General features: G+C 40.6%; 1 protein-coding gene across 1 annotated transcript in view; it reads left to right on the top strand.

Moving 5' to 3' along the window:
- tbl1xr1a (TBL1X/Y related 1a) overlaps positions 1 to 24609 on the top strand; it is a 61308-nt gene that overhangs the window by 10296 nt on the left and 26403 nt on the right. The window contains exon 2 of the mRNA XM_058400869.1: positions 18068 to 18133. The gene's annotated coding sequence lies outside the window, so the exon portion shown is untranslated. The remainder of the gene's footprint in view (positions 1 to 18067; positions 18134 to 24609) is intronic.

Below are 24609 nucleotides of genomic sequence, written 5' to 3' on the forward strand. Positions count from 1 at the left end.
GGGATGAATTAGAGTGGAGACTGTGAGCCAGACCTTCTTGTCCAGCATCAGTGTCTGACCTCACAAATGCACTTCTAGAGGAATGGTCAAAAATTCCCATAAACACACTCCTAAACCTTGTGGAAAGCCTTCCCAGAAGAGTTGAAGCTGTTGTAGCTGCAAAGGGCGGGACAACTCCATATTACATTCATGCCTGATTGGACTATCCAGTGTCCAGATTTAAAATTTTGATGAAAAATACACACACACACACACACACACATATATATATATATATATATATATATATATATATATATATATATATATATATATATATATATATATATATATATATATATATATATATATATATATATAATGTATATGTATGTGTGTGTGTATATATGTATGTATATATGTATGTATGTGTGTATATATACACACATACATAAAATTGGACCACATCATAGCATCCTGTCACTGACCATATTACTACCACATTTTATTCTGTTCCACATTTGTGTTACACATTATAATGGCGTTTCCCTCACTGTCCTCTCTTCCGGTCAATGGGACTAAAATGTAGCATATCACATGACTGAGAAGATGCATATATATATTTTGCGACCTTACAATTCTCTCTCATTCATTCTGAACACAAATACATACTGAAATAAACGCTGAGGTTGTGAGTTGGTTTAAAATGTCCTAAAACGTCTGCACAATCTGATCTTTGTGCATTTTGTTGGCCTTATTTTGTTTCACTGACCATGGAGAGGTGTGGTTTTGGTGTTAAATGTTGTATAAACGGTGACAGAAGGCACAGGAAGTAGAATCATCATGGTGAAACTGGATGGTTGTCTTTATTTTAGCACATCTTTGAGAAACCAGTGATGTCTCCTTATACACCCAGCTGTGGTTCTCTCTAACTGGCAGAGAGTACAGAGAGATTAAGCAAAAAAAAAAAAAATAATTGAAAGGGCAGATAAGACCCTATAAGGAGATAAGGAACCTCAGATAAGGAACCTCAAGTTTATTAATTGGAATCTCTTGGTAGCCCCGCCCACTTCCCTTATTTCACTAACATTTTGAATGGTGTTCTTGTTCTGACCGCTCTGATGATGCGTGTCAAATACAGTTTCAGGTTCCCGATATGGACCGAAATCCCGGCTTATAATAAAACAGATTCAGGTTTTAAATTTTAAATAGCTTTTCAACAGAAGAAACACATTTTTTGACCGATAAAAGGCTAACTAGGTGTCCGAGCTTTAAGAAGAAGAGTTTATTTAATGAGTGTTAAAGCGATTAGAAACACCGTTTGCTTTGCATTAGTATGGACCGGCTCCTTCAAACAGCGGGCAGCACGTCCACAGCAACGACCATCGGCTACCAGGATTAAAGTCATGACTGACCTTGACCTATCTGTTCTTGAGATGTTTCTGTGATATGTAGGGATTTGTTTGTGTCTCTCTTTTTTTAAATAAGGTAGTAAATAAAGTAAATAAGGAAGTAAATATGGACACAGCAGGAAAAAAAAAATATTTTGAAACAAGTTATTACAGTTTTTGGTATAATTGGAAAAAAAAATTCACATTGATTATTTATTTGTTTATTTGTGTTTATTTATTTTTTAAATTTAGTTAGACTATTTTTCGTGCTAGTTTTAGTTCCAGACTCTAACTCTTAAGTTCTGTCTCTTTCAGTTCAGGTAATATGACAAAATGACTGTGTCACTGGTATTTACAGTCTTTGATTTTTTTGTCATCTTTAAGAATTAACTCAGAGACTAATAAGAGTCTTAAGGACAATTTTTTGATGATTTGTTGCTCATATTTTACATATACAGTCAGATGTCTTCAAAGCAGAGTGGTTCTCCTCCTCTTCCTCCTCCTCCTCCTCACCAGGGTTATGTAACCTTTAGTGCTGTGTGTGACCTGGAGGTCAAGTTCACCGGAGAGAACCAGTGCAGTATCATTAGCACAGGACCACTGTTATTCTTCCCCTAAGCTCAGCGATTAGCAGCAAAGATTTAGTCAGATCTTGTTTTGAGGACACTTTAAAAGATTGTAGCAAGGCTCATAGTGGATTTTGTTTAATAGAACAGCCGTTTAGCATCGTATCGGTTTTAAACATCCATCAGTGCCGAATTGGCTCATCGCGGTGTGGAGTGGGCGGCGTGTCTCAAGAATGGCTGGAGAGGATAAAGAAAGGAGAGCGACTCGTTCTGACCTCACGGAGGATGCAGCAAAAAGTGCAAGGTCTGTTGATCTGCTGAGCTTTATACAGAGAACTGTCAGTAATGAGAGTTGCCAGATAAAAAGCAGTAGACAAATCAGGAATTTTATTAGCTAGCCCACTGGGAAAGGGAAACCTCAATGTGCTGACCAGTCAGATATTTTGTTTGTTCAGAATCCTGATAGTTGTAGCTAACATAATAAGGTATAACAAGCTAGCTAGTTAAGCCCCAAAAAAGATTTGATGTCTTTCAGGCATCTTTAGATTCTCTTGAAGCGTAACCGTGAGGTGACCATGACAGCCGTTAGGAGTGTGTGTGAGTTAAAGTCCTGCATGTTGTCCATGTAGTCTCATTAATTCACCCAGTAAAATAAAACTGTGTAGTATTAGCCAGATCGTCTCACTCCATGTGTGTAGTGCAGTACTGAGGCATGCAGCACCACCAGGAAGTGTCTTAAATGCTTACATGTGCATCCTTCTTTACGTGACAACTTGTTTTTACAGACACGAAACTTTCTTGTACCTGGGATAGTGATTTATTCGTCCCTGGATCATGTTTTTGTTTATGTATTGAATCACTGTGTGATTTATTAAGTATCTTGAAATCTCTTAAAATTAAGAGCTGAGTTAGTTACACAGTCATGAGAGCGTTTATATTTACAGCCCACAGCACGACTAAGGACATTCGTGCTGGCAGGAAGAGAGAGCGACAGGAACTTCACAGTTTACTCCCGAGTGCTGGAAGCTTGTTAACACATTCTTGTGCTGAAAGCTAACTTTTTTTGGGTGGGGTTAGAAAAATGAACACAAGTGAAGAGATGGAGCGTGAAGAACACTTGTCAGGTGATGACAAGGTTTTCTGAGTCCTGTTTAACACCAGCTACAGTCGGGAACTGACGCGAGCCTCACTTAATGTGAGCATGTGGGTTTCGCCATTCGTTCGCTTTTATGCTAAGTGTTGTAGGGTTGAAATACACCACAGCGCTGTCGAATTCGTCTGAAGGTGTTGATTAATTTTTCTGCAACCGCAGCTGTGACAGGCAATCCAGCTGCAAGGCAAATCACAGGTTTCTATTCATGCGCTCGAATGAGGTTCACATTTTCCATCACACGAAGAATCTTTAGGACAGAGCAGTTTACATGCTGCAGTTTCTCAGTAAGCGCTTCTGCTGTATTAACCTCAAGAGTCAGGAAACGAGAGGCTGGTGAGAAAAAGCTGCTGTAACATAAGCGATAACTGCAGCCAAACTTGTTTTGTGGATGTTCCTCAATAAAAAGTGATGTAGTAAAGAATGACCCACTTTAAATATGGCATTATTGGAAAATAATCAACAGCAGAGTGCTCTGAAATACGTGGGATGACTCTATAAAGCTTGAAGTTGATCACTGAATTAAAAAAAAAAAAGAGCTTAACATCTGGTCACTGTGAACAGACATGGTGCATGGTGCTTCTAAGCTTTATGGCGTCTGGGATTCTGCTGAAATCTAAACCTAGTAATCTTGTTTCCCGATATACTACAGCACAAGTACCGTAGATAGACATGCCATGACTTCTCGTACCTCTGAGCCTGAGAGAATAAACACTACGTCAAGTCTTTATACTTCAGATGTGCTTTGCTTTTAATTTATTTATTACAGATGGGGGAATTTCCAGAGTCACGGTTTTAGCAGTACAACACTTGAGACAACAAATGAGATGAATTAGTTCCCCCAACTTTTAGTTCCTAGCTCTAGAATCATCACATACCAACGAAACGAAAGGAAAAGCTATGCTTTCATCACTTCCTGTTATACCCAACCTCTCGTTTCATGTGAATAGAGACATTAAGAAAAGTGAGGCGCGGATGGAGTTGATAGCTGGTGCTTTCTGCGACTGTAGGAAGTCAGTGTGCAACATTTTGGAACTAAAAACAAGCCTAAAAGCTCAGAATTGATGATTCTATCAGTCTATACACACCCACAGGTCAAACACATGACATTTTGCCCTGCTAAAGGGTGAAAAAATAAAAAGGAGTTTGAAACCGAGCCCATGGAGCGGTCTTGTACTGTTTTTAGGAGAATTTGTTTTTCCAGTGGTTTGTGAACCCTCATCTCTGGAGCTCACACTGGACCGGTTTTGATCCCTGACCAAGATTCCTGTGTTCTGAATGCAGATGCATCAGGACACGTGACCTCCATTCTTCAGGTTTTGGCTCCGTAGACTACTTTGTTCGGGAGTGGATCAGCGGTCAGCTTAGCCTTTCAGTCTTTAGTTTTTCTGTGAAAGGGTATCGTGTGTACCTGTAATATTTGTACAGAAATGTTGTATAAATTAAAAAATCTGCACTGTGTAGATGTACACTATATTGCCAAAAGTTTTGGGACGTCTGCCTTTCCATGCACATGAATGTAATATGGAGTTGTCCCGCCTTTTGCAGCTATAACAGCTTCAACTCTTCTGGGAAGGATTTCCACAAGGTTTAGGAGTGTGTTTATGGGGAATTTTTGACCATTCCTCTAGAAGTGTATTTGTGAGGTCAGGCACTGATGCTGGACGAGAAGGTCTGTCTCTCAGTCTCTGCTCAGGACTCTGCTTGCTTTGGTCACTGGTGTGCAGTCATGTTGGAACAGGAAGGGGTCTTCCCCAAACTGTTCCCACAAAGAGCATGAAATTGTCCAAAATGTCTTGGTATGAAGCTGAAGCATTAAGAGTTCCTTTCACTGGAACTAAGGGGCCGAGTCCAACCCCTGAAAAACAACACCTGAATTCAATGATTTGGAGGGGTGTCCCAAAACTTTTGGCAGTGTAGTGTATATTTGCTGAGGATAACTTTAACGTTTCACAGTCATGCAGCCAAATGCCACATCATCAGCCACACGTGTTCAGGGAGAGTTAGGAATTAATTTGTGATGAGAATTGGAGATTTCAGCTGAAGGCCTCGCGAGCCACTTGAGCCGGAGCTGGGGCCTGGATGACACTCGCATCAGTAATTTGTTGACATTGTGTGATGCAGCTGCTTTCACCCTAGAGAATTTCCCCAGAACATTACGCAGAGAGCTAACTGATTTGCTGTCTACTCATATCTCCACACACACACACATGCATACACACACACACACACAGAGAATCAGATGGTAATGTAGAAACAGACTTCATGGTACCACTGATAAGCAGTTTAAAGGCACAACAACACATTTGTTGACTTGTTTTTACATGGGGAAAGTACATCTAATAAAGTGCCAGCATCTTGTTTATGCCTTTGGGTACAGTGTTACCCTATTTATTACACTGCATCAAAATCTGTGTGTGTGTATCCTGTTCTCTGGAACTGGAACCATGAGTCATGGTTGCTGAAACTACAGGAATGGATTAGAGAAGAGGGGTTTCCACCCACGCTGTTGGACTGTGATAAAGAGGCTACATCAAATTCTGTCAAATAAATGCCTGATGCTATCCCAAAGATTCGTTATTTCCCTCCTGGGTTTTAGACACACAGGAACATGAATGCACTTTCGTTGGCCGTTCTGTACGTAATGCTGAATATGTACGATCATCTCAGTCGGAACGCCGGCGGTTTGTTTAAGGATTACTGTTGGAACAATGTATCCAGTGGGTAGAGATTCCAAGCTGTGAAGCTCTAAATTGGTGTTCAATTTTGGTGCATCTGCTTTGTCAGCATCACTACATCTGAACTTTGGGGCCATTATTAAGGGAAAAAAACCACACACACACACGCTACAGTACCGTGAGAGTTGATCTGATAACCGAGACGACTGCTGAGTGAGTAATGGCTGTGTAGCATGGAAACGCCAGACAAAGGGATGATTAGGGCAGAACCGTACGAGACTTCATCCTGTTACTCAGAACGACAGGCATTTTAAATTATATATGTTCACTATCATATTATATAAGTCAATACATGGAAAGTGAAACAGTGGTTCTACACTGATCAGGCATAACATTATGACCACCTGCCTAATATTGTGTCGGTTTGCCGCCAAAACAGCCCTGACCCGTCCTGCACTGTGTATTCTGACCCCTTTCTATCAGAACCAGCATTAACTTCTTCAGCAGTTTGAGCAACAGTAGCTCGTCTATTGGATCGGATCACACGGCCCAGCCTTCTCTCCCCACGTGCATCAGTGAGCCTTGACCGCCCATGACCCTGTCGCTGCTTCACCACTGTTCCTTCCTTGGACCACTTTTGATAGATGCTGACCACTTCTAACATCAACTTTGAGGACAAAATCTGTCATACAAGCATTTTGTCATAACTTAGTTTTGCTTATCTGAGGTATTAATAGGTTATTTGGTTTGCTGATGTCTACCAGCGTTGCATTTACCTCGTTGAGACCTTTTGGCACTGGGAAATTTTAGCTTCTCGATTGCGTGGTTGTTTTAGAAAACTGGAAGCCTATGGTGTACTTACACTAAAAGTAAAATAAAAACAAACCATGATCTCTGATCTAACAATCTTCATATGTATGGTTGGATTAAAAATTCTATATTATGTAGAAAATGTATACTGGAACATTTTTTTGTCCCTCCTGAAGCATGTCATCTAACAGATGCACTTCCATTTTAACAAGAATCCACATCGACTCTGTTAGACGTGAGAAACACGAGCCCACGCGTCCTGCTGTCCTCTATTTTTCTCACTCGCATCCTCATGTGAAGCATAAACTCGAGATGCATTCAAACCCCGCACACTTCCACATTTCTATGCTGGGAACTTTTATTTGCAATCACAGTCAGCAGCTGGGTCAGGATTTATCAGCCTCGGGAAAAAAAAGTGCTCATGAACCTGATTAACCAGAACGTGCAGATGCTGTTTATTCACAGTACTGCTGCCTCATGTCACATTTATATTGAGCGCTGTTTGTAATTATAGCTGGTTCACCTTCAGCTGCCTCCATCCCCCTGTTTTGAGGATGTTTTGCGATTAAAATTAACGTGTGCTGTTGCAATATATATTGAATGGGGATGGACTGAGGGGACAGTCGCCATTGGCCGCTGGACCACTGGATCAGAGTATCTCCAAAACTGCAGCTCTTGTGGGGTGTTCCCGGTCTGCAGTGGTCAGTATCTATCAAAAATTGTCCAAGGAAGGAACAGTGGTCATGGGTGGTCAAGGCTCATTGATGCACGTGGGGAGAGAGGCTGGCCCGTGTGATCTGATCCAACAGATGAGCTACTGTTGCTCAAATTGCTGAAGTTGTTAATGCTGGTTCTGATAGAAAGGTGTCAGAATACACAGTGCAGGACGGGTCAGGGCAGCAAAAGTGGACCAGCGCAATATTAGTCACATGGTCATAATGTTATGCCTGATTGGTGTACGTGAATGTGAGATCATTTCCTGCAGACCGGTGATGTATTAATCATTGTTATTCAACACACACTGTAGTCTCAGTGCCTTACATTTCCATATACACGTGTGCGCTGCTTTCTGAAGGGAAAGTCTAACTTATCAAACTTTACAAGATCTAGGTACTTCACAGAATCAGAATCTGACTGCCTTCAGTTCTACGCTCCACTTGCCTTGGAAGTGGAGCTTCACCATTTTCAACCTCTGTGACGCCTTCATGTTCATCATTTGTTAGCAAAACAGATGGCTAACTGTGCTGTGTGATGGACGTTTACCTTCTTACATCAGCACACTGTATGGTCAGTGCTAAAGATTTAACAAGCTGTGTCTTGCTTGATCTAAACAAATACATATCTACAGAATAACTTATTTAAAGGTAAATTGTTTGTTCATGCTGGGAGCAGATCAACTCTGAGCTCAGGAGACCATCTAGAGTTTGAGAGAAGGAATTCTGGGGCATTTTATTAGATTTATTTTGTCTGTTTTGAGTTTTTTTTTTTTTTTTTTTTTTTTTTTTTTTTTTGAGATTTTTTTTGTTGGAGATTATTTTATTAGATTTTTTAAATTTTTGTTGGAGATTTTTTTTTTTTTTTTGTTGGAAGCTTATTTTATTTTATTTTTTGTTGGAAGCTTATTTGATTTGATTTTTTTTTTATTTTTGTTGGAGGTTATTTTATTTTTAAATTTTTTTTGTTAGAGATCATTTTTTTTGATTTTTATTGAAGATTATTTCATTTGATTTTTTTTTGTCTAGTTTGAGATTTGAAATTACGTACTCTAGACAAATGCAGCGTGAGCCTTGAATAGAAACATATGATGTTGGCCAGTGTAGCTTACAGTGAAACCTAGCGTCCACCTCTCTTCTGTCTCTTCACAGTACGGTACGTTAATTAAAGAGAAATTATTATTATTCATTATTAGATCAGAAAGAATCGGAGCTTCGGTCAATTGTGTGTGTGTGTGTGTGAGAGAGAGAGAGAGAGCTACTTTCTTCTCACAATGGCGCATCATGGATGATCATTTTCATTTGAAACGTTTATGGGCAAAGTAATTTATAGCAGCAAGAGAAAACCAGTGGGGTGGGGGGTGGGGCGAAAAAAAGGGTCTGTTGCCATGGTTACAGCATCGGGCTAGTTTCTGTCTGTAAATAAGCAGTGCCATTCATTAAAGTATTAGCCTGTTTTTCTGAGAAGCTGCATGTTGATTCCTTTAATGAAATTCTCACTTCTCTCAGGGACTTCCACTGTTCTGATTGTTTGTTTTCAGAAAAGCTAATTCTGACATCAGCGTTGCTACGCTAACCAGAGGGGACTATTTTCAGAAATGACCAAAAAAAAAAAAAAAAGCTTGTACGTTTAGCTGAGAGTCGTAAACTCCGCCTCCTGTATAGATTTGCCTCACTTTTGTAGGCATATAAACACCTAGCCCTGTTCAGACGGTGTTATTTTCTCAGTGTGCTGTCTTCCCGAACTCATCTTGCCACCAGATGGATATGATCACACCTTTACACCGAATTCTATTGATCTTTTGGGAAGTAAAGGAAGCTTATTAAAACCAAGCAGTGTTTGATAAAGGTGCCCGAGCTCTCGATGTGGGCATGCAGCACTGATACACACCTTTAAAGACAAATGTGGGTCAGATGTGGTTACGAATTCGAACTGTTAAGATATAAGATGTGATTTGAGCAGGCGTGCTCAGCCACTTAACCAAGTATAGCATGTTACACACATATCAAACAAACCAACAAGAATTTCAAGGTTAACAGCTTTCTCTACATGCTTTGTTGTACCATGCCATGTCACATGAGTGATGCTGGTTGCAGCCACTGACCAACACGCTATAGCACCAAAACCATTGTCTCCAGTAGTGTTGTTTTTATTTAAATCCTGAAATTTCTATTAATTAACATGTATGCTGCTAAGCCCACAAACACACACACACCCACACACACCTACACCTAACACTTGATATCAACCCAGGTAATCCAGTCCTCTGTGGGTTATCTGATACGGCCCCTACTACCGTCATTAATTAATAACTAGCTTATTTTTTTTTTTTAACTCTGGTCGGTGGACGATGATGTCATCACTTATCGAGAAGCCAGAGTTTTGGAGGAAGACGAGGTCACTGGTGTTTATCAAGAGAGGTCAAACTCGTCACTTTGGACAGTGGACATGAAGAGCACATTTTATTCAAATGTCGTCTGTTTCGCCGTCATGTCACGTTTATCTGAACAAATATCTTTAACACCCAGCGACACGTGATCTTATGTTTTCATGTGAAAATACATGATTAAAACGTGGTGTCTAATAATAGTGTAGCTCCGATGATGATAATACTTCATTTATTATGTCCGTATTGATTATCAGAAGTTTACTGACCGCTTTCTGAAGAATGTAAAAGGTTGTGTTCAATCAGTTTTCCTTCAAATATGAACAGCAGTGTAAGAAACCTCGAGCTGTTTTATTTTCTATAATGTCATGTTTCTGACATCTGTATCATCTGTAACACAAAAAATCAGTTATTCAGCACATCTTTTTCCGTCTTTGTCTCGTGTGTTGGAGACACACCTGATAATCTAGTACTGATAATAAGCAGGTGGTGTGTGTGTGTGTGTGTGTGTGAGAAAAGAGTGTGTAGCCGGTGATGTGAGGAAGCTTTGTGCTGAGACAAAGTGTCTAGAAGGAGTTTTGTGCTTTCTTGTTAATGTGACAAGCTCTTTTGTTTTGTTAAACACACAAGAGGCTAGTGAGGGAACATCTGTTTACAGCTGCTCTAACATAAGTGATCACAGCTATTCCATAACAAGGTTTAAAAAAAAAGCAATGTTTCATTCATTAATAGCACACTTTGTTGGTGGTAACGCACATTACACTGCCCTGGTGTAGGTTATTTATAAGAGCATGGCCTGGCTTTGTGTTATTCTTTTACTTGTAGGCTTGAGCTAGAAAAGCATTCCTGACCGCTCTCAGATCCAGTGGGAGGTCAGTAATAATGCTAACACTGTCAGACATGCGCTTCATAACTTCTTTAAGATCCAAAATGTTAGTACATCATTTATTTCTTTCCACGATTTTTCCGTTCAGAGCGAGCCGGCCTGAAATCCGCTTTCCTCTTCAGACGCTGATTTTATTTCCACGTCTGCAAAGAACTTTTACTGGACCTTTTCCAGTCAGCGGGATCAAACAGGATTCTGTGGGCTCGGAATTTAGTTTCATAAGAGCTTTACCGGAAGTGGACCGGCGTGGTGAACTCTGTCGACTCCAGAGGAAAACACACACTGCCAAGCAACCTCCTACAGACAGTTTCAGTTTCAGGGGGTGGGGTGGGGGGAGGGGGGGCAGCGAGACGGTTTTATAATCTAATGGCCAGCGAGTGCAGGAGGATTAGGAATCGCTTTATCAAGCTCGTCTGGACTTATTCAACCCACTCTCTCCCTACAACCCATTTATTATCTAACCTCTTGTTCTGTCGTTTATCACGGGCATTTCTTAGCTTGAGATGAATACAATAATAAAATAGTACTACTACATCCTACAAATCACGAGCTGCTCCATGGAGAACACGGAGGAGCTCAGGTCTTATGTGCTGTATGAATGAGAGAAGTGAACACGTGTTACACACAGACTGAAGGTTGGAGTCCATTCTATCGTACAACAGGGTTTTGGCCTCCGATTGCAGTTCCAGCAGTGACACGAATAATAATAATAATAAGTTAATCATGATGCAATAGATCTAATGCCTTATTGTTTCCGTAGTAACAGATCCCAAGTGTGTAATGGACATGACACATAATCAAATAGAATAATAAACAGATTTTTTAAAAAACATTTGTAAAACACTTAATTCTTGATGAATTTCTACAAGATAGTTATTCAGCATATTTTCAGTGATCCTCGGTTTCTTTTTAGTGACGTTTCTCAGCTCACTGAAGAGCTTCAGGATCGAGGAGTTAAAGCTTTTTGGTTTCTGGGTACCATGACACCGTGGTGTTTTTGAGTGAGTGAGTGGGTCTGGTGACCGGTCAGCACAGTTGTAATGAAAGTGAGAACAGGAACTAGATTGTCTCTCAGATGTTCCACTACATTATTATATCTGACTATAAACCATTAGACCGAAAAAATGCACTCCACTGTGTTTGGTGGCACATCACACCTCCCCGGGGTTTACTAATATTATGGCACGGTCTGTCGAGTTATTCCTTACTTAACCTAACACCTCATTCTGACGCCAGACAACTAACTGTAGCTTTGTGACGAGGAGACGTGCTTAATCGCTTAATTTGAGGAGTTGAATAAAAAAGGCGTGTCTGTTTTTCTTCTTTACGTCTTTGTTTTTGTCTGTCGCACCATTTCATAATGTAGTCAACCTTAGTGAGATCCAGTTAGGACGGGTGTAAATGTGTATAATGGTACCAACACGCCCAAGAGTGACTTGGAATCTGCTACTGTCTAAATATATATATGATATATGATATGATTCGACCAAAATTATTTTTAGAATTTCTTGGAGTTAATTCGCCAAAAAAGAAGGACTTTATTTTTTTCGGTATTATAGATCAGACCTTGCTTGGCATGTTTACATTTTAGATCATTAATATACACCGATCAGCCATAACATTATGACCACCTGCCTAATATTGTTAATAACACTGTTTCATAGATACTGACCACTGCAGACCGGGAACACCCCACAAGAGCTGCAGTTTTGGAGATGCTCTGATCCAGTGGTCTAGCCATCACAATTTGGTCCTTTAGGTCAAACTCGCTCAAATCCTTACTCTTGTCCATTTTTCCTGCTTCTAACATCAACTTTGAGGACAAAATGTTGACTTGCTGCCTAATATATCCCACCCACTAACAGGTGCCATGATGAGGAGATACTCAGTCTTATTTACTTCACCGGTCACTGCTCACAGTGTGATGCCTGATCAGTGTATATGCTTAATCAATTAGTGCTTGATGATAATTAATTTATATTTGATTAGTATAGTATACCCAGTGTTATAGAGCAGCAATTAATGAACATGGAGGATTTGTGGGTTTCACACACAGGGGGTATGAAAAGACGCCTGAGTAAAGCAGCATCATGCTGTAGTTATGTATTTGGTCGAAATTTTCATGGACGGTGATTAAATATATTTCAGTGTGCTGAGCCGTTGGAAAGGAACTCATTGGTAAACCCCAACACAGGCCCCATAAATACTTCATTAGGTACCTTTAAACTTTTGCATGCTATTTAATGAATGTTGTCAAGAGCGTTTTCTTTCTTTCTTTCTTTTTTTCTGCAAGTGGCTGCCTGATCAGGGAAATACATTTCTATCGTTTGAAATCAATCAGCCCAGAGTTCCTTGTTCGCTCTAATCATACATTTCCCTTGCATGATCGTTGCATAAAATCATGTTGTCCATTCTCGCACACCGTTACGGCCTGGAATTTTATTTAGGCTATCCGTATTTCCTCTCTTTCCTCACGCACTACACGCCCACCGCTCTGAGGCTAAAACAATAGGATACTGTGAGCTGACTCTGTAAACATTAAGTCTATTTTAGTCTCATCTCTTCCCAACTGCCAGCAGCTACCCCAAGCTAATCCAAATGGCCCAGTTTCTCAGTAAACAAAGGATTAATTACTGTGATGTGTGATTGGGCTCCAGCTCGAAATTTCCTCCATGCATTCCAGCGTGCCGTAATCACCGGCGTCCGGTGCGGGACTGAAGACCGGGTCAGGTGTAGAATTTGTGAAGATAGATTAGGTTGATTTGGCATGCATACAGTTTTTGTAGAATAAAATACTACATTTTAATGCAATGCAGTGCTTTTTTCTAGAGAATAAGGAAAGGAGAACGTTTGCAGCGTTGGTCTGGTTGCAGATTCCGTTGTATCAGTCATATTGCATCATCGCAAATACACATGAAAAAAGCAATGTGACTCACCAGATTGTGGTGCTGTTATGTCCAGCAGGTCATCTCACCTCTTCTGTGGCCTATAGATGGGTAGATGTTAAAGCTGTGCGTGTGAATGATATTCTGATATAATATTGATATTTTATTTATTAGAAATCTTTTTAGAAAACCTACTGTACAACGTGATTCATGCCATGTATCAGAAATGACTGATAGTTTTATTTATTTATTTATTGGTAATATATGTCCATACTTAATTCTGAGTCATTATGTGTGTGTGTGTGTGTGTGTGTATATATATATATATATGTATAATGTATATGTATATGTATGTATGTATGTATGTATGTGTATATACATGTATATATATGTACATGTATATAAATTATTAATTATTTTTTATTGGAATAATAATAATTGTTATTATTAATTCCTGTACTGCTTCTGTTTTATCTTTATTTTCTTATTATTATTATATAAGTTCATGCATATCTCCTTGGATTGTATTCTTCCACTTGCTCGTCTTTGACAAATTTATGTGTAAAATAACTTCATATATTAAAAAAATGAAAAGCTGAAGTTCCTGAAGGCCAGTGTGAATTTCTTAATGAAATGTAAATGGAATGCAGATGAGGTTTGTGGAAGTTTTTGCTGTGAGCGAAGGTTAAAACCCGCCTCACCTTGTCAGACAGGGGGACTGTGAAAGGCTAGTGAGCTCATTTGTTAGGAGAAGGCGTTTTATTTGCTTTTACCTTAATGCTCGTCCTTTTATGCTTTAACGTCCAGTGAGGCGTCGATTGCTGGAAAATAAAAGCTACAACACTCTCTAAAGAACCTGTTTCAGTGGTTTGGTTTTAACAAATGACTTTCTTGTGATTGTTTTTCATAACAACAAAGGGACATGTGGTTGTAGGAAAATAATCAATGAGACGAAACAGTGGTGTGATTGTTTCCTATCGGTTGTTTGTTGTTAAATAACACACTTTTAAGGCTCAAACTGCACTGTTAGATCTTTTCAGAGCATTGGTATAGAAATGAGAACATATTAGAATGAGCACGTGAATATGAGCGTGTGATTTGATTGTGATGGAGCTGCTGCTAGGGTCAGTAAATCCACACTAACTATTCTGACCAATCAGAGTGCTTTTTACATTTACATATTCACATTTGTCATTTTAGCAGACCCCCTTATCCAGAGAGACTTATTTTATACATCTGAGCAACTGAGGGTGAAGGGCCTTGCTCAAGGGTCCAGCAGGGGCAGCTTGGTGGACTTGGGATTTGAACTCACAACCTTCTGGTCATCAAGCTCGCACATCCCATTTTCCTATAGTTCTTAACATGATCACTGAACTCGTGATGCCAGTGTGGTACATGCAGCAGTAATTTCTCTCTTATCTAAGTGTTGTGTTTACACCTGCTCAGTGTGGCAGGTAGTGTGATGAGTACTGTTCACAGGAACAGCACACTTACTGCTTCTGACAGCTTTATTTATTTATTTATTTTTACAGAGAAACACTGTAATCTCTTTTAATCAATGCCTTTCATCTATCAGTGTTGATTATCCAACACTCTACCGGCCCATTCCTGCAGTTTCTCCCTGAAGGCTGTAATGAGTACAGTTTCTTTCTATTTTTTATATGTAGTTACAGTTCCACTCATTTGCACCTTTTCTGAGCTACAGTTCGTCTTTCCCGCTGCTCTCAGATGACCGAGTTAAACCATTCCAGTTCTGCATCTGACCGAGCTGTTAAAAGGGTGTGAGTCGAGGTCCAGTAAAGGCCAGACTGGTCGTTGGCGTGGGAAGATTATGCTGCAACCGAGGATAGCCTGAAACCATATGATAGTGTGTGTGTGAGAGTGTGATATGTTCTGTCTTTACTGTAGCCTTCATGTTGAAGGAGCGTTTTTGCTGAGCCGTGCAGCAGCTCTTTGGGGGCAGGATGAAAGCCGGACCTGTCGATACAGCGACACTGAGACTTGGAACCTGCTGAAAAAATTCTTGACTGCTAAAAAAAACAATTTTTGTACGCAGTTTTCTTTTCAGACGATGCAAGTTATTATACTGGACTGGATGATAGTATGGAGTTTTATAGACTACTCAGCACCTCTCCAATTACCAAATCAACTTCCTTTTCTCTGTTCTCTGTTCGAAATATCTGCCTGGTTTAATGGTGTGTGGAAATGAAACGTCTCGATGGTGTACAACGTCTCGAGTAGTGACGTAACCGAGTGTTTCTTCAGTGTTGCTGCAGTTTAATTTAATTATTTTAATAGAACAAAAACAGCAGGTATATGAAGCACAGCTCAAAAACTAAAACCAAAATCAATGTGTCCAAACACTCAACTTGTTTACAGCAGGCTTTGTTGGGCTCGACCCCTTAGTTTCAGTGAAAGGAACTCTTAATGCTTCAGCTTCATACCAAGACATTTTGGACAATTTCATGCTCTTTGTGGGAACAGTTTGGGGATGACCCCTTCCTGTTTCAACATGACTGCACACCAGTGACCAAAGCAAGGTCCATAAAGACATGGATGAGTGAGTTTGGTGTGGAGGAACTTGACCGGCCTGCACAGAGTCCTGACCTCAACCCCATAGAACACCTTTGGGATGAATTAGAGTGGACACTGTGAGCCAGACCTTCTCGTCCAACATCAGTGCCTGACCTCACAAATACGCTTCTAGAGGAATGGTCAAAAATTCCCATAAACACACTCCTAAACCTTGTGGAAAGCCTTCCCAGAAGAGTTGAAGCTGTTATAGATGCAAAGGGCGGGACAACTCCATATTACATTCATGTGAAGGCAGACGTCCCAAAACTTTTGGCAATATAGTGTATCTTATTTGATACATTTTTTTTTATCCTACACTCAAGACTAAGCAACTCTCTCCATCATTCATTTCTTTCATCATTTGGAAAAGCATAATCTTTTCATGCCAACGACACTTTCAGTGACTTTACTGGACCTCAACTCACACCCTTTTAACAGCTCTTATGCAGAACTGTGATGTAGTTTAGTGGTTAAGGTGTTAGACTACTGATCAGAAGGTTGTGAGTTCGAATCCCAGGTCCACTAAAGCTGCCACTGCTGAGCCCCTGACCAAGGCCCTGAACCCTCAGTTACTCATTAGCGATATAATTCTATTAAAAAAGTAATATTACTTCCTCCTCATAATCCAAGTAAAATCCAACATTTTCTGTATCTCTATCTTCTATCTATCTTTCTATTTCTGTAAGATTGAACTAGACAGCAGTAAAAAAAAAAAAACATCACTGTGGATGAATAAATACAGAAGCTGAAAGATTAATTTTCTGTCTGAAACTGCATATTAAATCCAGATTTCTGTAAAGCATGAGGAACGTTAGTGTACATTAGACTTGACAGCTGCTGAAGTATGTTATGCGTGTTAGAGAAGCAATCGCAGATATTAATCACCATGCCAATATAACCGGTCACTGGTGTTAGGAGACCCAGCTTTCTGGTCTTTTTTCTTTTTTCCCCCCATATGTTATTAAGAGAGAAGAGAGAGATGGAGCTCATGCAGCATGTTTTATTTTCCTGACGCATAAAAATATAGGTTTATGTTTAAAGCACAGAGTTTTTACCAAAATTGGATTAATTAGTGTTAAGTCTATAATGAACTACACTGAACTATTGGTTCATCAAGAGCCCTTGGTTGCTGTAGTGTCACCCAAATGAGGATGAGATTCTCTTCTGAGCCTGGTTCCTCTCAAGGTTTCTTTCTCAGATCATCTCAGGGAGTTTTTCCTCACCGCCATCACCTAAGACTTCTCATTAGGGATAAAATAATCTTTATAAACTTTCATTTGTTTTCTATACTTCTGTAAAGCTGCTTTGAGACAATCTGCATTTCAAAAAGTGCTATATGAATAAATTGAATTGATTATTTCTCTTCTTTTGTAATTGCTAAACGTGAAGATGTTCATTTGAACACGTTTGCATGATTTATAATATAATATCTAAGGCCATGTCCACACTAATATGTTTTTGTTTAAAAACGCATATTTTTCTGTCCGTTTTGTCGTTCCGTCCACTCTGAGACGGCATTTTTAGTCGAAAATGTATTTGAAAACGCATTTTTAGTCATGTGACGCTGTCATGTGACCAATTCAGCTAAGATGAAGTCTACATTCTCACTTGCTTTTGCATCTTTATACTCCTGTGTTACTCACAGCAACAACTCCACCTCACGGTCCGTCCATTTAAAACAACCCCATGCTTTTCCTCGACGCGATGTTTCAAAGAGCCGGAAAGTAAATAAACACCAGCGGAAATGACATGGCTTACCTTTTACTCACGTGCAGTACAGAGACGTAAGCGTTTTCAGATGTTTCAGTGTGGATGACCGACTTTTGGGAAACGATTGAAGATGATAATGTGGATGCGGAACGTTTTCAGACATGGTTTTCAAATTTATCCGGAATAGTGTAGACGTAGCCTAAATATAAGGACATCAGTAGTTAGTGATCGTCACCAGTATGAGATGTAGATATTTCTCTGTAGTGTGTATATATGTGCATCATCACTGTGTCTCCTCACTGAACGCTATTTAATGAGTCTTTTTATGTTGCTTCCAGACTGAAGAGACTCCACACAGAAGTCTGAGGTTGAAGCCTGACATCCTGACCAGACTTGATCACATGGTAAGCTCAGATAAGCACTTTAACCAGCCTCCAATGACATGGCCGTGTGTGTGTTTGGGGTCAGCATCAAGCCTCCATCAGTCATGAAGGAGCCTAGAGGCCAGTACTGAACCATGAGGAACAGCTGCAGCACTTCTACATAACTGGACTGTAAAATCTAAAAAAAGATTAGCTGTGTGTTTCGCTAACTGTTATTTGCTGCATTGCTGTTCTCTCTCTCTCTCTCTCTCTCATCTTTTATCAGGTATCAGTTCAGGGCTGTTGTCATAGTAACAGTGCTTTACAGTGAGGATTACAGCTCAGTGTGTGCTACAGTAGATGATGGGAAAACTAGTGCTTTATTGTGCATCCGATGTCTTACGAGCTTAAATATGGTAATTGTGGCTGTCTGGCCCGAGAAGGAGGACATTTTGAACTATATTATTTAGGAAGTGCTCACAACCAGCGTCACTAGCTGAGGCGTGAAAGTGTTCTGCTGAGCATTTAGGTCATTCTGTGGGATCAAATATCAGCAATTTGATATGTCTGTAGTGCTATTACTTTACTAGACCTAACAAAGAGTGGTGTTAAATATTAGATATATTAACAGCTAATATTACGGAAAGTGGTCGTATTCAATGGAAGTGAAATCGTTAAAGTTTTTTTTTTTTTAAGATAAGGTTGAGATACAACCCTTAATGTAAGGGTTTAGGGTTAATTATTGGTAATGTCACCAGGCTGATTGGTAGAGCACTATTAAACTGTCGAAGACCAAGGACGAGCTCACATTTTAGCATCAGAATATGCTGGAAGGAGTCTCCTTCTACCCCGAGAACAAATGCTAGCTGAGCCAGTTCACACATGAATTTGGAAATGATTGACAATTGCACTGATGTGTTAATCTCCTGAAAGCCCACCCCCTTCGCAGTTCTGGTATTTAGCAGATGCCCTTATCCAGAGTGACTTACATTTGTACAACTGAGGGTTAAGGGTCTTGCTCAGGGTCCAGCAGTGGCAGCTTTTAATGGACCTGGAATTCAAACTCAACCTTCTGATCAGTTGCCCAACACCTTAACCACTGAGCTACCACATCCCACAGTCTCTGCTCTTAATTCATCCCAAAGGAGGTTGAGGTCAGGACTCAAGTTCCTCCACATCCATGTCTTTATGGACCTTGCTTTGGTCACTGGTGTGCAGTCATGTTGGAACAGGAAGGGGTCATCCCCAAACTGTTCCTACAAAGTTGTCCAAAATGTCTTGGTATGAAGCTGAAGCATTAAGAGTTCCTTTCACTGGAACTAAGGGACTGAGTCCAACCCCTGAAAAACAACACCTGAACTCAATGATTTGGAGGGGTGTCCCAAAACTTTTGGCAATACGATGTGTTGTATTTATTTGCTGTTGACCGTGTTTGTATTGTATTTTCCCCGTATCCCTACCTGGGATTTCTGATTATTGTTTATCGTCTTGGTGTGTGTGAATAATATCAGGACTCAGACCTCTACGTTTTTTTCCACTGCAAATATTTCCGTAACTGCGCAGCACCTCTGCATGGTTCGGATTTCAGAATAGCACACATCATACTCCAGCGGCGTAACAGGTTTCAGAAGTCATGGCTCACTTGGCGGTGGTGAAATACTCATCCTGACATCATCGGTTGTGGTGTGTGTGTGTCCTTCATGTCCCGCTCGTGTCATCCGAGTCCAGTTTCATCTGCGAGCAGGTGCAGACGCCACAACGACCTCCAAAACACACTCAGAATGACTGGTGATGCATTCTCTAGTATGAAAAGTAAACCTCTCGGGATAATTTAGTAATAACTAGAAGTATATTTCTTTAGTAGCCCTCACAAAACACCGGTTTCAGAATGATCAGCGCTCTCACAATGATTACTTGGGGGCACCGATGCCCTGAAGTCATGTGACTGATCCGACGCTGAAGGATAGAAAATATCACCTTCATGTTTGTGTAGAATGATCACGCTCTGAACTGATCAGGCTGACTCAGGGGAGCTCTCTGTGTCTGATGTAACTTGTGTGTGTGTGTGTGTGTGTGTGTGTGTGTGTGTGTGTGTGTGAGATTTCTCCTGAGGAAGTGAAGCTGTCTAGAGCAGGTGCAGTGGTGGTTGGTAACGAACACCTCACTGTACAGCGATACCGCTGGGGGAAGGGAACGACACAATGCACTTCACACAGCGCGGAGACATAACGACTAGCCGTGCACACGCTCGTTTCAAAGAGCAGTTAGCCGCTAACCGGAAACAAACGGGCACGCTAACCGTATTACTGGCCTTTGATTGTTTGACCCTAATTAGTTGAGTTTATATTTCAGTATTAATATTTAACTGTTAGACTGATGTCTAGATGGTTTATTTTTGTTTCTTTTTTATTCTAGTGCAGTGTTTCCCCCCTACACTTACTGTCCACTTTATTAGGAACACCTATACAACTGCACAATAGTGCATGTGCACGACCGAGGCAACATCACAATGCATGCATATACAGGAGCGCACTCTAGACCCACAAACAAAAAGAAAGCATTGAGTGACAGATCTATGGGTGGAAACGCCTTGTTGATGAGAGGGGTCAGAGGAAAATGGCCATTGATTCAATAATGCCAGAAAGGACATGGTTGCTCATATAGTCACTCTTTATAACCGCGGTAAGCTGAAAAGCATCTCAGCATGCACAAAACATCAATGCCTTTGAGCTACCCTTGAAAAACAGGAATCTGAGGCTGTCATGGCGACAGGATCAACCAAACTTGACAGTTGAAGATTAAAAAAAAAATTCCAGCTTTTTGCTGCTCCCATCTACCTCGAGGTTTGACCTGTTACGCTTTCTGAAACGCTCAACAAAGGGGAAAAAAGGAGCTTATTTGAATTACTATAGACTTCCTGTGAGCCCAGACCAGTGAGGTCAGTCTCCTCTGCCTGTGTTTCAGCCTGCAGACTCTCTGCTCACAGGATGGCTTTCGCACCCTTCTGCCTACAGGCTAGAGACAGTGGTGTGTAACAGTCACAGAAGATCAGCAGTTTCTAAAATAATCAAACCAACCCATCTGGCACTAACAACCAGGCCAGGGTTAAAGGCACAGGGATCATGATTTTCCATCATTTTTGAAGTCTGATGAGAACATTAAGCTTTTGACCCTCAATTTATTCATCAAGCTGCTGCCACATGATTGGGTAAGTGCATAAAGGAGCAGGTATACTGGTGTTTGGATTAAAGTGGTGAGTGTGTGTGTGTTTATTGGGCATGTCTAACACTTCAGCTTCCTACTCTAGCAGTAATTGTCTTCTTATTCCTGTACGAGATGCGATTCTGTGACAGCCTTAGAGATTTGGCTCAGAGTTAGAGGACAGTTTTAGATTCCCACACAGTAATCCTGGAGTACCCTTCCCAAGCACTGCAGCGCCACACCTTGTTATACTGGACTGCTTACATTTTTCAAAACCAGGTGCTTTCCCTACAAAAACCTCTGCAACACACACAAGAATTCCACCGCCCAAACAGGAAGTGAGGACGTTTCTTAGCAATGCTCTTATGTATTGACCTCAGACTTGGCACACTTTAGCAGCATGACCTGATGGTAAACAAGCATCGAGTTCATTTGCAACCTGGGAGGGCTATTAGAAAAAAAAAGTATTGCTATCAAAAGTTCATCTGATAATAAGAGCTTATTTTATTCTGTCACTGAAGGGTGCAGCCAGAAAGTGCTTGGCCCCTGCAAATCGCTGCTGGCAGCAATATTTGATATTTTCTGTCCTCCTTAACTGGACACACATTAAAGCTGTGTAGTTTTATTGTGCTTCTATGGCTGATAGTGTACAATTCTGACCTTTTTAGTTAAGAATAAGGTTTAAGAAGTGCTCGATCTGTGGAACAAACTCCTCAACGCCCAAAGAGCAGCACCCAAGCTGAATGAAGTCTAAAGGTACTTTCCCATCCGCAGTGTATTTAGTGTTTAGATCCATCCCCTCTCGCTGTGGTCTCTTTAGGTGCAGGACAGCTCCAGGAGTTCCTGAGCAAGGTCCATTTCCATACAGCGCTTTCTTTAGGTCACTGTATCTCTGACCAATGAATTGAAAGAGTTTTAGATGATGTCTTCAATCCTACACACTCCTCAGTCCCATAGTTATTATACTTTTTATGTCCTGTGATTATGTGCACTGCTGTCAACTATTTGTTCTGGGTAAAGTAAAATATCTCTCCCATTCAGACTAAATGGATTAATTGGTGTGAAAGTGCTTTTTTCTTTAGGCAGCATGTTAGTATGTGGGTGTGGTCATGTTTTGTTTAAGCTTTTAGTGACATTTTCATGTGTTATAAGGTTTAACTCAGTCCAAAGAAATACTCTTCAGTTCTATCAATACCACCAGCTTTATAATGAAAGGAATATTGAAAGGTCATTCATCAACCTCTGTGCTACTTTCTTGCATGAATGAAAAGGAGCTACGGCTTTACACAGACCTCTTTAAATAACATGAGCTTATGCCAAGTTCACATTGCACTATTTTAGCCCTGATTTTAGCCCTGATTTTAGCCCTGATTTTAGCCCTGATTTTAGCCCTGATTTTAGCCCTGAAGGCAAAGCGGAGCTCGTGCACGAGTGACAATCGCACAGTGTGAATTATCTGACCGAGTCGCGACTCAAAATCCTGCAGTGTGAAAGGAGTTCTGACTGAAAAACACCTCGGTGATGACCTACAGCCAATGAGAGATTGAGATGCAGGGCAGCGGTCAGTTCAGGGAGGAGTTATAGACCACAATATCAGCAAGCACGGCTATGGTTGGAGCACAATATTATAGTTTAATAGAGTTATAGGTTTATATCAGAAAAAATCATTAAATATAGTTCTATCAGAATTAATAAGCTTTACATCAAAAATCAGAAATCATCAGAAATATTTGCTTGACCAGCCGCAGCAGCACACTGCAAAATGTTTGGTTGTGAAACGCAGTTTGTGGACCAGACAGAGTTGTGGGCGATTCTTCCTATTGTGGAGTCGTGCAGTGTGAGAGCTCCTGTCGCTGATCCGTCGTGCAGTGTGAACACGGCAGTGACCGAACGCTAACGCAGATAGTCGTGCAGTGTGAACCCGGCAGTGACCGAACGCTAACGCAGATAGTCGTGCAGTGTGAACACGGCAGTGACCGAACGCTAACGCAGATAGTCGTGCAGTGTGAACACGGCAGTGACCGAACGCTAACGCAGATAGTCGTGCAGTGTGAACACGGCAGTGACCGAACGCTAACGCAGATAGTCGTGCAGTGTGAACACGGCAGTGACCGAACGCTAACGCAGATAGTCGTGCAGTGTGAACACGGCAGTGACCGAACGCTAACGCAGATAGTCGTGCAGTGTGAACACGGCAGTGACCGAACGCTAACGCAGATAGTCGTGCAGTGTGAACACAACTGTGATCTGACCACTCTGAATATCCTGCAGTGATAGGCATTGTTTGTGTGGTGTTTTTACCTCCTTGTTTATTCTGCACAGTTCATGTAGATCTTTCACACACTTTATGGTTGGATTCAGTTCATGCTCAAGCTGAAAAATTATTATTATTATTTTTTTTATTAGATGTTAAAATTGCAAAGCGTAATTAGGAAAAACGGTCATTTCATGCCGTACTGAAATCTCTCATTTATCTGACCTCTGTGTCCTGCTGCTGTTTCTCATCTCTCATCATTTACTGCCCTCAAATAGGGTTGAGGTCAGGGTTTATGAGAAGATTTTGTGCCACTCTCGTTATTTACCATTTCACAAGGACATATTTTCTGCTAGTTGGTTACACAATGTTGTTTCTCAGGACAGAAAGCAGTGAAGTAAGTGTGTGTGTGTGTGTGTTACCAGCTCATCTGAGGAAGCTGTTGATATTTGCTGCTGATTTGTGTTGGTTGGAGCTGTCGGTCTCGCTTTGATATAATTCAGTTAAAAATAATAAAATCTGTAGATTTAAAATAAAGTGAAAATGAGCTTGTGGATCGTTATTGTCTACTGAAATGACTGTTAAATAAAAAATAACCTCAGTGCCTGAGCGGAAGGATTAAATCTGTTCCATCATGTGATGATGAAAAACACATAAATATGACTACGAATTTTCTGTTCACACGTTTTTCCTGCTGAGAATGCTGTTTCAGTGTCATGGCATGGAGAAGACCTAGCTCTGTGAAGACACGGGCAGTAGGACTGTAATGTGTTCACGTGTTTTCTCTCGTTTTGCTGTAGTTCAAGAGCAACACTGGAGTGCAAAGAAAGCATGCTTTAAGCTTGTTGTTTCCATCCAGTCGGTGTTGATGCGCCGGTTTCTCTTATCTTTTCATACTCCGCATTAATCCCGTGCCAGAACAAATGACGTAAATGATGGAAATGGCATTAAGGTCAAAGGTCAGATGCACATTGTGCACACACAGCCTGCTGTTTTCTCTCGTTTTTTTGTTGAATATGACTCTTGCAATTATATTTCAAATAACAAATCTGTCTGTGTGTGT

The sequence above is a fragment of the Hemibagrus wyckioides genome, linkage group LG10 (assembly GCF_019097595.1).
Source record: "Hemibagrus wyckioides isolate EC202008001 linkage group LG10, SWU_Hwy_1.0, whole genome shotgun sequence".
NCBI classification, from domain to species: domain Eukaryota; kingdom Metazoa; phylum Chordata; class Actinopteri; order Siluriformes; family Bagridae; genus Hemibagrus; species Hemibagrus wyckioides.